Source organism: Vidua macroura, chromosome 1 (assembly GCF_024509145.1).
Source record: "Vidua macroura isolate BioBank_ID:100142 chromosome 1, ASM2450914v1, whole genome shotgun sequence".
Lineage (NCBI taxonomy): Eukaryota > Metazoa > Chordata > Aves > Passeriformes > Viduidae > Vidua > Vidua macroura.
This window is the reverse complement of record NC_071571.1, coordinates 3,922,142-3,935,102: the sequence shown is the minus strand read 5'-3', so window position 1 is coordinate 3,935,102 and position 12,961 is coordinate 3,922,142.

The window sequence follows — 12,961 nt, the reverse complement described above, 5'->3', positions numbered from 1 at the left end:
TCATGGCTGTGTAATTATACAGAGCAGGAAGAAGGCACAAAAGCCCTCAGTAAAAGGAACAGACACTTTAAATGATTTGTATTAGCTGGAGTGCAGTGAAATATTAAACTGAGAGAAATGGCTTTCAGAAGTTGTAATCTTGCACTTTGTGTCAGTCCCTGTGAGGACACGCTGTCACCTGGTCTGGATTTTGATTTCTGGGCAAACTGCTGGCTCTTCAACCCAGCCCAGGCCAGTGACCTCCTCTCAAAGGTGGTCCTGGAAACAGCAGGTCTTGGAAAAAGGCAGATCTTTCTGCAGTTCAGAAATCCACATTAACAGCTGGCTTAAAGCTTGGTTCATAGAATCACAGAATGGTTTGGGTTGGGGATGACCTTAAAGATCATCTCATTCCAACCCCCCAGACTGAACGTGTGACCCCAACATTGTTTTGTAAAGTTTTGAACAACTGCAAACATGGCTTAGAGTTCTGAACACTGTAACAATGGCCAAAATGAAACATCCAGCACCATGTGCCATCATTTGGTCAGGAAAGATACTCCAGGTCCTTATTCCTGAGCTTGGAAAGAGAGTTCCACACCTGCCATATTGTGACCTCATTTCTTCCAGCACGTTTTTCCTCAACAACATCTACAATCCCTCCTTGTTACAACAGTTCTACATACAAAGAGCACTACAAAGGGAAATTATGGGAAAATAAGAGAAGTTTAGGGAATAAAGGATTAAAAAGAAGGCTATTAAAGAAGAGGGCTTGCAGGAAGAACTCCAGATGAAATATGCAGAGAAAACAGAGGGATAAGGTGAGGACAGGAGGTCAGAGCGGCTATGGGGAGGGGACCAGCTGAGGCCCTGGCTCAAGACCGACTGCTGACATGTGTCAGCATTAACAACCACTTTGTAGAACAAACACCAAAGGGCATCTCCTGGGTTCTGACTTGTTCATTCCCATCAGCAGGGCACTTTTCCTGTCAGTGCTTCTGTCTACAATGGCCAAACCCTCCTGCTTGATTAGTTCCATGCAGCAACACCATGGACAGAGCCACCTGCCCCCCTGGCTGTGGCCCAGCTGGGTGAGAGCTGATTTCACTGCGGGCACATTTCCATGCCAGCGCTGACACCCTCCTCCTAACACTGTTTTCCACCCAGAGGCTGCCAGCTTCCTCTGCCAGTGGTCATTCCCACCACCACCAGGCACAGGCTGATGGCCCCTCTCGCTCCTTTGGGACAGGTGGTCCCATGAGAGCAGCTCTCAATCCCAAAATAACACATCTGATGGTGATGTGAGCAGCTTGGTACAGGAAACAGTTGGTGGCTGTTCTTCAAAGCTGACAGCCACTGTCCACTCCCCCAAACCTGCTCCTGCAGACAGACACCCACCCCTGTCCAAACCAGAGGCTGGCAAGCTCGGGGGCTGTCCCCAACAGTGCCACCGTGTCACACGTGGCTGGGATGGCTGAGCACCTCTTCCCTCTGAAGCAACAGCAGGGTCTATTTTGTGTTTATTTCCTGGCTCAAATCTTTCTGTTTGCTAGGTTTGGCTCAAAGCCACGCACAGCTGAAGAGCCAAAAAGCCAAGGGCAGAGGGCTGCTGTTTCACCTTTGATAGATGGGAACTGAAGTTACTCTTGGCAGCTGACTTGAGGCTGCTGTAAAGAAAAATATGGGACCTGGTTGCCACAAGGAAGTGCTCTGCAGGTCCTGGTAGCGGGGTTAATTGGGATTACCTGAGCTTGGCTTTAATCAGCACCAGGAGCATATTGTTTTCAGGATTAATTTGGTGAAGTGTATTTAGAAATGTCGTGGTGGGTTTTGATTATGGTCAGAGCAACTAGGGGCTCCATAAATGAGTAAAAAAAAACCACTCAAACAACAATGAAACAATCTGATCTCTTCAATGTCATCTCAAATTTGCACTGGAAGTACAGAACTGCACAAAATACACAAGTCTGATGTAAGAAGAGAGTCTGACAGGGATTTTAAATCTTTGGAGTTTTCTTAATTCCAAGAGCTCTAGTCCCCAAAATTGATCAGTCTCTTCCTGCCTTTTGTATAAATTTGAGAAACACAGCAAGTGTTTAAGGTGCACTTGTGATATTCACAAAAAGCAGAGTGAAGTTTTGCAGATGTTCACGCGCTATGAGAAAGAAATGATAAGATCATTTAATTTTTTATAAGCTGTCTTTTTATCAGGAGACCTCAACGACAGCCCTCAAGTAAAGGGCACCATCTTTTGATTTACACAGTGAGAAACTGCAGCACCACTGATTTGTGCAGCATCTCCCACCTTGCTCCTGGAAGAGCCACAAACACAAAGGGTGACTGTGGGGTTGAATTTATTGCTTTAACCATCACCCAACGTGGCCCCTCAGACACCTCCTGGCTACAAAACCTGTACTCCAGCCTCTATCAAACCTGATTTGGATCTTAGCTGGTGGAAACAGCTCCCCAAAACCCAGTGGAGCCATATCTAGGTTTGCCAGATGAAGATCAGCTCCTCTATATTTCATGTTAATGTATCCCTGCAATTCACCACGTCTGAGCTAAGTGTTTCTTAATCTTTTATTATTTCTACGTCAAGGACTGAAGAATTTTCTGGCTTTGTATAATTTCTCAGACGTCTGAGAACACCGAAACATTCAGTTTTAATTCCTCTTTCTAATGGATAAGTATTTAAACCCATTCCTAATCAGTTAGCCTTACTTTGAGGGCCAATCTCTGAATAAGTAGACTGTGACAGGGATGAGCTCTGCTATCTAAGTGCCACAGATGCCTCTGGGCAGATTTAGACTTAATGACAGACAAACCCAGCTCCAGCCAAATCCATGGCAGCCTGTTTTCATCTCAGCAGTCAGCAGGAATGAAATCCCACTGGAATCTGGGGTGGGGGTGGGTGGGACTGGATTTTTTCACTCTTGAAGAAGAAAGAGGTGAAAAGTCCAGAATATTGAAGTCACTTGGGAGTTAAGGTCTACCTTCCAGCAGGTATCTTTCTGATCTTTCCCCCACAAGTTCTAGGTCTAAAACTGTTGTGTGGAAGTGGCAGACCCTGGGGCAGGTGGCAGTGACTTGTGTGTCAGTGTGCAGTGGAGATGTGGGGGGGAGAATAAATGATCTTTAGTCCCTCAGATACCTCATTAATCCTGGACTCCACATTAATGTTGGAAATGGGCCACTGACCCCAGCAGGCCCTTACATGTTAGAAAATCCTCGTGTGACCCCAAGAGCCTGAACCACACAGGCAGCCCTGTCAGAACCTGCTTGCCCACAGCTCCAGACTGTCCATAATTCAAGGGTTTGTTTTCTGTGTTAACTTTTGCAATGGTGTTCTGGTATATTGGCCCAGAGGGTTCATCTAACATCTCCTACATGGATACCCTGAAGGAATCACAGTCCTGAGCGGACACATGCAGGAAACAGGCTTAAAAATGTGATTTTCATGAGGTCCCCATTTCCCCTGCATATAGCAAATTATGCAATATTGCAGGCATTACTCACATTTCAAAATTCAACTAATTCGATGAATTTTGAAATTGTCAATCTTCTCCCCAGTGCTTTGATTTATGATTAATGGCATTAAAGCCTGTGGTATGGAGGTTAGAACCAGATCCACCCTGGCTAATGAAAGTGTACCAAGATCCACTGGGTTTTAGCATCCTGATTTATTCTCCAGGTTGGTTTATCACTCCACAAATTCCATGTTCAGTCAAGGCACTGGGCAGCAGTTGCCAGAGGAAGCCTGTGCTTATCAACTCACTCCTCCATGAGCTCAGCAGATATTGTTTACAGCTGGAAAAATCTGGATTGTTTCCAAACCTTTTCCTTCCTGAAATACCAGAAGCACTATAAAAAGTTTACTTTGCTGGGCAAGCTTGGCTTTCTCAGACCTATCAATTTCCCTTCTGTAGGTCTTCCCTCTCTCTCTCACAGGACAAGAAAGCTTAACCCACAAAGCAGATTCACCCCAGGCAAGGTGGGCTGTGGGAGCAGCTGTGAGGTGTAGGTAAAAAATGATGAGTGGTTCAGGTGTGCACAGTAGAAATGAGCATTGTGATACAGCCAAATAAATAACAGTAATAGTAGAAATTATAAGAACAACAGCAATAATAATAATAACAATAACGAAATAACTCAATAAATTACTCTTCCTTCTCCCCCAGATGTTTTGCAAACGAGCTTGCCTGTAGCTGGAAGCAATTTCCCTCTATCTCTGATTCCTCATGCCAACATTATATCCAGGTTTTCCGGATATATTGGATTTTTCACCAGCTGTCACAGGACAGCATCAGGATTTTGCCTTGGGCTGCACATGTGTGTTAGGTAAACCCTGCACACCCAGAGAGATGCCAGAGTGATGGAGGAGAAACTGGACCCAGCCCAGCTGATGCTGGGCTGGGTCCAGTTTCTCCTCCATCACTCTGGCATTATTCCTTTGGAGATGGAGATGAATTTCACCTCGCTTCAGCCACCTTTGAACTCACATCTCAGGATCTGACAGCAAATGATGCTCAGGTAAAATGCTGCCTGCTTTGGGAAGGCTGTGAAAAGTTATTATTCCTTTCCACGTGGCACACAACTTCTGGAACGTTGTGTGTGTCCTCCTGCACAAGGAAGATGGTGAGAAGTTTGAGTGAGGGATATGAAGGTGGTTTGGGGTCTACCAGCCTGGAGGATGTAATGCATGAGGAGAGCCTGGAAGGGTTTTTTCAGCCTGGAGAAGGTCAAGGGGGATCTGAATGATTTCCTTTACCTCTCAAGTCAGGGAAAATAGAGATGAGGAGCCAGACTGCTGAGCAGGGCACAGCAGATGGACTTGAAACAGCAGTTCCAGGGTGAAGGGAATCAAACTCCCAGCTGAAAAAATTAAAACTGGCTTTGCCATACAGTGGTGGAGCATGAGAACAGAGCATCTGAGAGGCTGTGAAACCCCACAGACCCATGGATTGGTTGGGATTAGCAGGAATTTCTCAAGACCTTCTAGCCCAAACCCTTTTTTTTTTAAAGCAGTGACAACAGGTTGCCCAGGACCACGTCCAGATGGGTTTTGAATATTTCCAAAGATAGAGGCCCCACAACCTCTTGAGCCAACGTGTTCCAATGTTCAGCCACAACGCACAATCCATCACTGGAGATTTTCAGGACTGCACTAAAACCTTGAGCAGCCTTGTCTGGGATAGAAGCCAGCGCTGCTCTGGGCAAGATTTTGGGAACAGACACTCTAAGGGTCACTTCCAACCCAAAGAGTTTCATGATTTTCCAAATGATGACCACAGATGTGTGAAGGCTCCAGCTTTATGAATTCAAAAGTCCATTAGGTAAGACAGACTCCAGCTAAAATAAAATAAGGCATTTTTATTGCTATGAAAAAACCACAAAATGCAGGGTAAGGGGGTTCCTCTACCCATTCCTGGCAGCAAGAGATAAAGAATTAGCTCCGTTTCCCAAATTTCACTCCAGCAACTTCCCCATCATCACCTTGATTCTTAACTTTCCATCCTGCTTTTTGAATCAGCTTAAGTTCATGAACTCCAACTTCCCGTGTGCCTTTGAGCCCTAAGTGCACAGTATTATTTTTTTAAAACTAGAAATGGATGAGAAACATGTGCAAAGTAAAAGAATAATGTGGAGCAGACAGCTGGGTCCTGAATCTGACGTGTGTCCCACTGTGAGGAGCCACCTGGAGGGGAACACGACCTTAAGTTTGTGCATGTAACCGGGGCAAGGTTGGGTGAACATCTGGATTCAGAGTCACCACGACCCAAAAGCACTGTAAAATGGGATTGCTGTGAAAGATTATGGTAAGTCTTAACCATGAAAAAGCTTAACTTGCTACTTAAAAGCTCTTAATTTTGTCCCTGCTGCCAGCTGCTCTTGGAGGAGTGGCCCAGGTGGCCCACACCTGTCTTGTTTGTGTCAGCACCAGGGCATTTCCCTAGAAACACTGATAGAACCAGTCCTTGAATTATTGACTGCTTCCCTCCAGAACAGTTTGGGTTGGAAGGTTAAAGACTCATTTGTCCTACCCCCTGCCACCATCAGGGACACCTCCCACCGTCCCAGGCTGCTCCAAGCCCTGTCCAGCCTGGCCTTGGGCACTTCCAGGCATCCAGGGGCAGGCACAGCTTCTCTGGGAAACCTGTGCCAGGGCCTCAGCACCCTCACACTGAGGAATTTCTTCCCAATATCTCATCTAAACCTCTCCTCTTTCAGTTTGAAGCTATTACCCCTTGTCCCATCACTCCATGCCCTTGTCCCAAGTCTCTCTCCAGCTCTCCTGGAGCCCCTTTAGGCACTGAAAACAGCTCCAAGGTCTCCCTGGAGCCTTCTCTTCTCCAGGCTGAACCACTCCAACTCTCTCATCCTGTCCTTGTAGAAAGGTGGAGCTAATATTCCATTTTTTCTGAGTTATTTTAAAACAAGGACAAGAAATTACACCGACCCCACACATTGTTAGAGCCATGAATGCACTCACTCCCCAAGAATAAGCAATTTTAAAAAGATATATTTAGGTAGCTACTTAGGAAAGAATAGAAATGAAATTCAGAGAAACTCATTATTATATATTGACATTAAGGCAGAATTATACACATCTGCTGAAAACAAAGCCACTGCATTGATTCTTTTTCCATTTTCTAGGTATTTAGCAGCTATTTAACCTTCCTTGCTGAGAGGATGATACCTGGAATTTGCATCATTTCTGTCTCTGTCCAGTACAGTTTGTGGTAGAAGGACTGATTTTTCAGCACCAAGAGCACTGAGGCCTTTAATAAGTGCTTCAACAGCTGCTCTTAGAGCTACTTAAAAATTTCTGTGCAATAAATAGCACATTTCCCTGAAAGCAAAAGCCTCACCATTTCCATGCTCATTCAGCCTGAAGGTTTTCCACCGATGTTGGTCCATTTTACACCCAGCACTGGTGCCCTGAGATACCTGGCAAAACTTCTTTTAAAATAAAAAAGTTGGTAACAACTGATATAATTAAAAAGATACAAAAAAAACCCCAAAACCCCCCCCAAAAACAACCAATGCTGTCTGAAGGTCCCCTCCAAAATGTGCAGCAAAATCTAAACACTTCCGGGGAAGGATGAAAATATCCAATAATTCTGTTAATTATGTCAGCATCAGGGGTCCTGCTGAGATGGGGTTTTGTTGCTCAGGTTGCTGTAGCATCCTTTGGAAATGGTGCCAAAAGAAAAGAGTGAAGGAGAGCGAGACAGGGACAGTTATTCTTGTTTTATACTGGGAGACTCAAGGGGCAAAATGATTAAAAGGCTTCTGCAAAGGGTCACCAAAAAAATCTTTCAGGCTGAGAACAGAGTCCAGATGTCTTTGGTCTCTTCAGAGCACAGCTACAGGCTGTTTGTCCTTGGCACCAACCTGGAAAAGCTTTTCTTACTCTGTTTTTGCTCAAGTCAGACAGAAGATTCTCTCTTTTACAGCCTGAAGCCTCCATACAACACGTGGAAGTGTCTGAGAGCAGCCACAACACAGCCCCAGCAACATCATCACCCCAGTGCTGCTTCACACACCAGCCACAGCCTCATCTCAAAGTCCTCTGCAGGAGAAAACTGCTTGGCACCCACCCTGTGACCCTCTGAGTTTTTAGGTCTGGGATAGCAGAGGAAGGGTTTGTAACTGATTCGGCGCTAATCCTACCTTTAAATGTGAGCTGCAATTGAATTAGTGCTGGTCATTTCCTCTCCTCTTTGTAGTCATTGCTCTCCAGGCAACCTGGAGTTTGATCTTCCAAATTCAATCAGAAATTGGCCACCAATTCATACTTGCAAGGTTGTAAGTAGGTTCCCCCTCCTTGGTTTTTTTAATGCAACCTGAGAGTTATCTCACCTCACAGCAGCAAAATTGTACTGAAATCTGAGCTATAACAACAAATTTCCTCAGAACCATACTAGAAATCTGATTATTTCTCCCTCATCGGAATGGTTTGAGCTACTGTATTCAGAAAAATACCTAACTCGCCCCTCGATGCAAACCCGGGCATTCATTTTCTACATCTATTCAAAAGTGACACAGAAGCCCTAGAGCAGAATGAGGGTTTATGTGGCATTAAGAAAACTTTTTTTGGCCAAATTAACATTTCACTTGACCACATCCCACCATAAACAGGATTGTTTTAAAGTGATACCACAAGTAGTTCCTATTTATTATGTGAGTATGATAATACCCAAACCAAGATATAAAATATTCGGAAAACACATGTTTCTCAAACAGAAATGTCAGACTTGGGGATGAAACAGTTGAAGGAGTTGAAGAAATGAGACATGTTAAGGAGATTAACCCCAAAAAAACCCTCAATTTTTAAACCAGTCATTCCTCTCTCTCAAAACACTGTTGAGCACAAATAGCATTGAAAGAAAAACATTACAGCCAAAGAAAATTGCAGCAAGGATGATGAAGCCTGATGTTTCAAAACATTAAAAAACATGATTTCTGTAATTCCTAAGTTCCCAGGTACAAGCTTTTTACGTTTATGACAAAATTGATGGCAGTTATGCCTCAGACAAAAGAAATAATTGAGAGGATGAAACGGTTCCACTCCAAGTGGCTGCTTTCAGTGCAGTGCTTGAAAACAAAACGAGATCCATTGAGAGAAAGCAGCAAAATTATTACACAGTGATGGAAGAGCATCCAAGTGGTTGTTTGCTGTTAAAAACCCCAGTGCCAACAATGCAATGAAAATATGACATTCTGGGGGAAGCTTTCCATACTCCACAGCAGCATTCCCACTGCCAGGCCCTTTCCCTGTGTGTGGGTTGAGGTGCTGCTGTTCTGTTTGTTGGGAGGCTGGGATGCACAATGGGTTTTATTTTTGCAGGGGGAACAGCAGGAGGGCACTACAGCTGATGCCTTAGGATTTAGCTTTTCTGTTTTTTAGATCCTGTACTGCTTTAGGGTACAGCTCTAAAACTCCATAGCCTGTCAGGTACTGTTCTCCTGTCTTAGTCAGACAAAACAATTCCTCTCTGGGCCTCAAACTCAAGGACTGTCTCGGGCCCTGAGAGATGTAAACAACAGTGAATTGGGGGAGAAAACTTGGAGTAAATTATGGGGATTTTTGAGGGTGTTTTGAATGAGTTAAAGATGGGACCTCTGAGTTGGTTTTGATGATGGATTAATTTTTCTTATCTTCTACATAGGAAGAAAGAGTGAGTTCGGGTCACATCTTCATTGCATGGTTCAGAAGGTCACAAGACCCTTAGTTACAAGACTTTTTAAGGATTTATTAATCAATAAAACACTGCCAACAAGGATATTTGGGTTTTTGACCCAATCCTTAACTATTTCACTTTATGGACCCATGCTACAATGTGAGCTTTCTTAGCCAATCCTGTTATGACACACAAACCTACAGTATTGTATTCTAATCTCCTTGTTTACCTCTGTAACTACTTTTATTTTTTCTATATCTTAAACTCTAAAACTCTAAACTTTCCTCTTCTTAGCCCAACTTGTCTCTGCTTTAAACTATAAATCCACATTCCCTCTTCTAGCACCTCAGTTTGGAAGCCTTTTCCAAGGTCACAGATCAAATCCTGGGTTTAATTCTAAGCTTTGGCTTACAGCTCCAAAGTTCTGAGAATTCCCTGCATTTCGGATTCCAACAGTAAATAACTTCATTACCTGAAGCTGTAATTGGAGGATTAACCTCTGGTATGTAAATGGACCAAACTTATAATTGTGTGAAAAACCCGTGACCATCGTCCATCCTGGGTGTAGCCCCTCTCAGGACTGCCCAAGGTGAACCTATTGAAGACCTTCAATAAATACTCAGTTTTATTCTCCTAATCCTGTCTAGCCTCTGTTTCAGGTAGCCCCTCCAAGGCATCACAGCCCCCCAAACACCTCTGAGGGCACTGTGGGCCACAACCACCCACTGCAGAGATCACCCACCCTCCCCAAGGGTGCAGCTCAGTCTTGGCACCATGTCCAGCTTGTCACAACCCACCCAAGAATCCCCTCCTGGCAGGCACATCCCAAAGGGCATAACCCAGAGGGATAATTACTCCAGGCCCCACAGCCACCAGTGACAAGGGCAGCGTGGAGATGGGTTATTCTGAGCACACAGAGGCCAGCTCAGGTGGCTGGTTCTTCTCCCACACTTGCACATGGGTGCATTCACACTCCTCTCAGTGTGAAAAGCAGCCTCATTGTCCTAGATTGCAAGGCAAGATGTATTTCCCATCTGTCAGAGGTGGGGCAGTTATCTTCTGTTCATTGGGCAGTTTTCTTTATCTCTTCCACAAACCAATCCTCTCTCAGGGGAGACATCTGCTGTTAATGGGCTATTGAATGTCACTGCATGACTGATAAAAGTTACAGCATCCCATTGGGAGATGCTCTGCCCAGGGGGAGGAGCCAAGCATTCCCAACTGGATATAATCGGAGTTTTTGGGACACCAGGCTCAGCCTTTCCACTGGATTCCCAGAGGGACAGCTGGGTTTTTTTCCACAGGATCTTCAGAGGAAGACTACACCCTTCTACAGGATCACTGCTCCGACAGAACCACATCAGCCACTGCAGGAGGACTGCAGCCACTCCAATTTGGACTGCTACCAACACCCTGACCAACAGGGTGTCAAGTTGTATTCTGACTCTGTCCGTGGTTTTTCTTTTGTGTTATTGCATGTATTTTGTTTTGTTTTTTCTCCCTTTTCCTAATAAATTGTATTTCTTACTTAGAACCTCTCACTGGTTTTGCTTTCAAACCAGAACACTTCATACTGCCACTGGAGGGGAACAGCTCTTTTGTGAAGCCTGCCCAGGCTCCCAGAGACTGGAGAGTGCAGAAAACTGATGGGTTTGGGGAAATGGAGACACCCACATTTCCTTTCCCAGGTTGTGCCTGGCTGAGAGCAGAGCAGGGTGGAAGAGGTCAAAAAGTCCCCATGCTAGGGCAGGATGGCAGAGGGAGAAAGAGGCCAACAGGCTGTGCTGGGGTAGCCTGTGACCCTTGCAGCTCCTCAGCAGGACTGACCTTCCAGCATCCTGCCCAAGCTCCAGTGAATGAAATTGGGCAATGTCCATTCCTTTCTGCTCTAGCAAGCTGCAGAAAAATTAATTTAATAGATTTCTCTTTCTGCACCTGCCTTTCCCTCTTTGTTCTCACTGAGAAATTATCACAAGGGCAAGGGAGGGTTATCCACAGAATGATGTTCTCATGCAGCCTTGAGAACTGTTCCACCAGGGAACCTTGTCTCACAATTTCTACTCTACTGTGCCATGCCACAGTTTGAGAGGTGATAAACAAGCACAGATCTCAAGGAGAGAGATTCTGTGCTTAAGTTAGTGCATCTGAGGCTGGTTTATCCTTGCCTTTATTTTTTCTTTTCAATTGACTCACTTTCCACCTCATCCAGCTCCCCTTGTGCTCTCTGTGCTCAGCTGCCAGCTGCATGGGGCAGGCAATCCCAGTCTGGGCAGTTTTCACACCAAATAACCACACAATCAAGAATGAGAACACAGTTCCTGAGGCACACACAGGTTTTTGTGTCAGGCAGCTCCTGCAGCTTCTCACCAGGGCACAGATTGGAAATTCTCCATTGTCCCAGTCTCAATTATTATAAAAAAGTAGTAGAGAGAAGGCAAATTCTGATAATGCAGTCAGGAGAGCAGAAAAATTAGCTGCTCTGAGTGATTCATCATCTCAGACCACTGATGTAATCCTTTCCACATTCAATTACAACTAATTAAAAATAATTCTCTCATCTGAGTTGATCACTTGTGGTTCCAAGTTCCAGTTAAATCCTGCTGTAATAGCAACCATAAAATCAAACACTCCGAGGGAAACTGCAAGGTCTGCTCCTGATGCAACCAGGGTTAAACCATAACACACTGAGCTGGCAGCCTGCTGGCACATGGGCTGGAGCAAAGAAAGATGGAATTACAGTCCTGAGCATCCTTTAGCTCTCCCTGTGCCTCCAGCTGAGGTCAGATTGCCTGGGAGAAGCAGCACTCCAGAAACTGCTGCTGCACTTCACACACAACTTCACACGGAATCACATTATCCCATTTGTGAACGAGGTCTGCTCTGCAAAGGGCTTTAAAAGCCAAGAATTCCTCTTCCCTGCATTCAGTAGGATCATGTTGGAACCCTGGTTGCTGAGAATTTTAGACTTTCTGTGCTGACAGGAACTGAGTCCCAAGAGAACACTGCATTTGACCTCAGACTGTAGAGAAAGCTTCCAAAATTCAATGATAGAACCAAAATTATGGGTGTGTAGTTTGAATGGAAGTGTGTAATATCACATGGTAGGAAACTTAAAGTTTTAAAATATAGTAATATATATAAAACAAAATAAAAATTTTAGAGCAGAAGCTAGTCCTTCTTCACCTTCTTCTTCATGAGTTTAAGTAGTATCCAGATTATGAGTCACGAGTAGTTAGTTATTGAGTTAAAAGTAAAAATAACTTGTGTAATTTCTTAATTAAACAGTTTATCCTTAAAAAACTTTGTAAAGAAAGAAATATGACTCCATTTTTATTTATTAATTTTAATTCATTAGAGTGAAGTTCTTTGGAACTCACAGTTTGTGAGGCTGTAATATAAACAAAAACTAATAAACATCTAAACCCGAACAAGAAATACCGTCTCACGCATTTAATCCCAAGCTTAAACAAAAGAGAAACAAAGAATTCACAGGATCAGATCTCACCCAGGAATTAGAGATCCATATTCTGCACAGCAGCTCAGGAAGAAGCTACAAGTTATAAAACACCTTCCTCTGCTCTCTGCCCGTGGCCATAAGCGCTTAACTCCTGGGAGCCTCTATTAGCAATTCTTTTATTGCATTATGTGGGTAATAAACCAACTACTCACTGGCTTTTACTGACAAGAGCAACTACAGGACTTGTAGCAGCAAAACAAAGCTGCTGTTGGCTTTCAAGGTGCCAAGATCAACACAAGGCAGAACGGCAGTGACAGGAAATATATCATGGAAGGACACG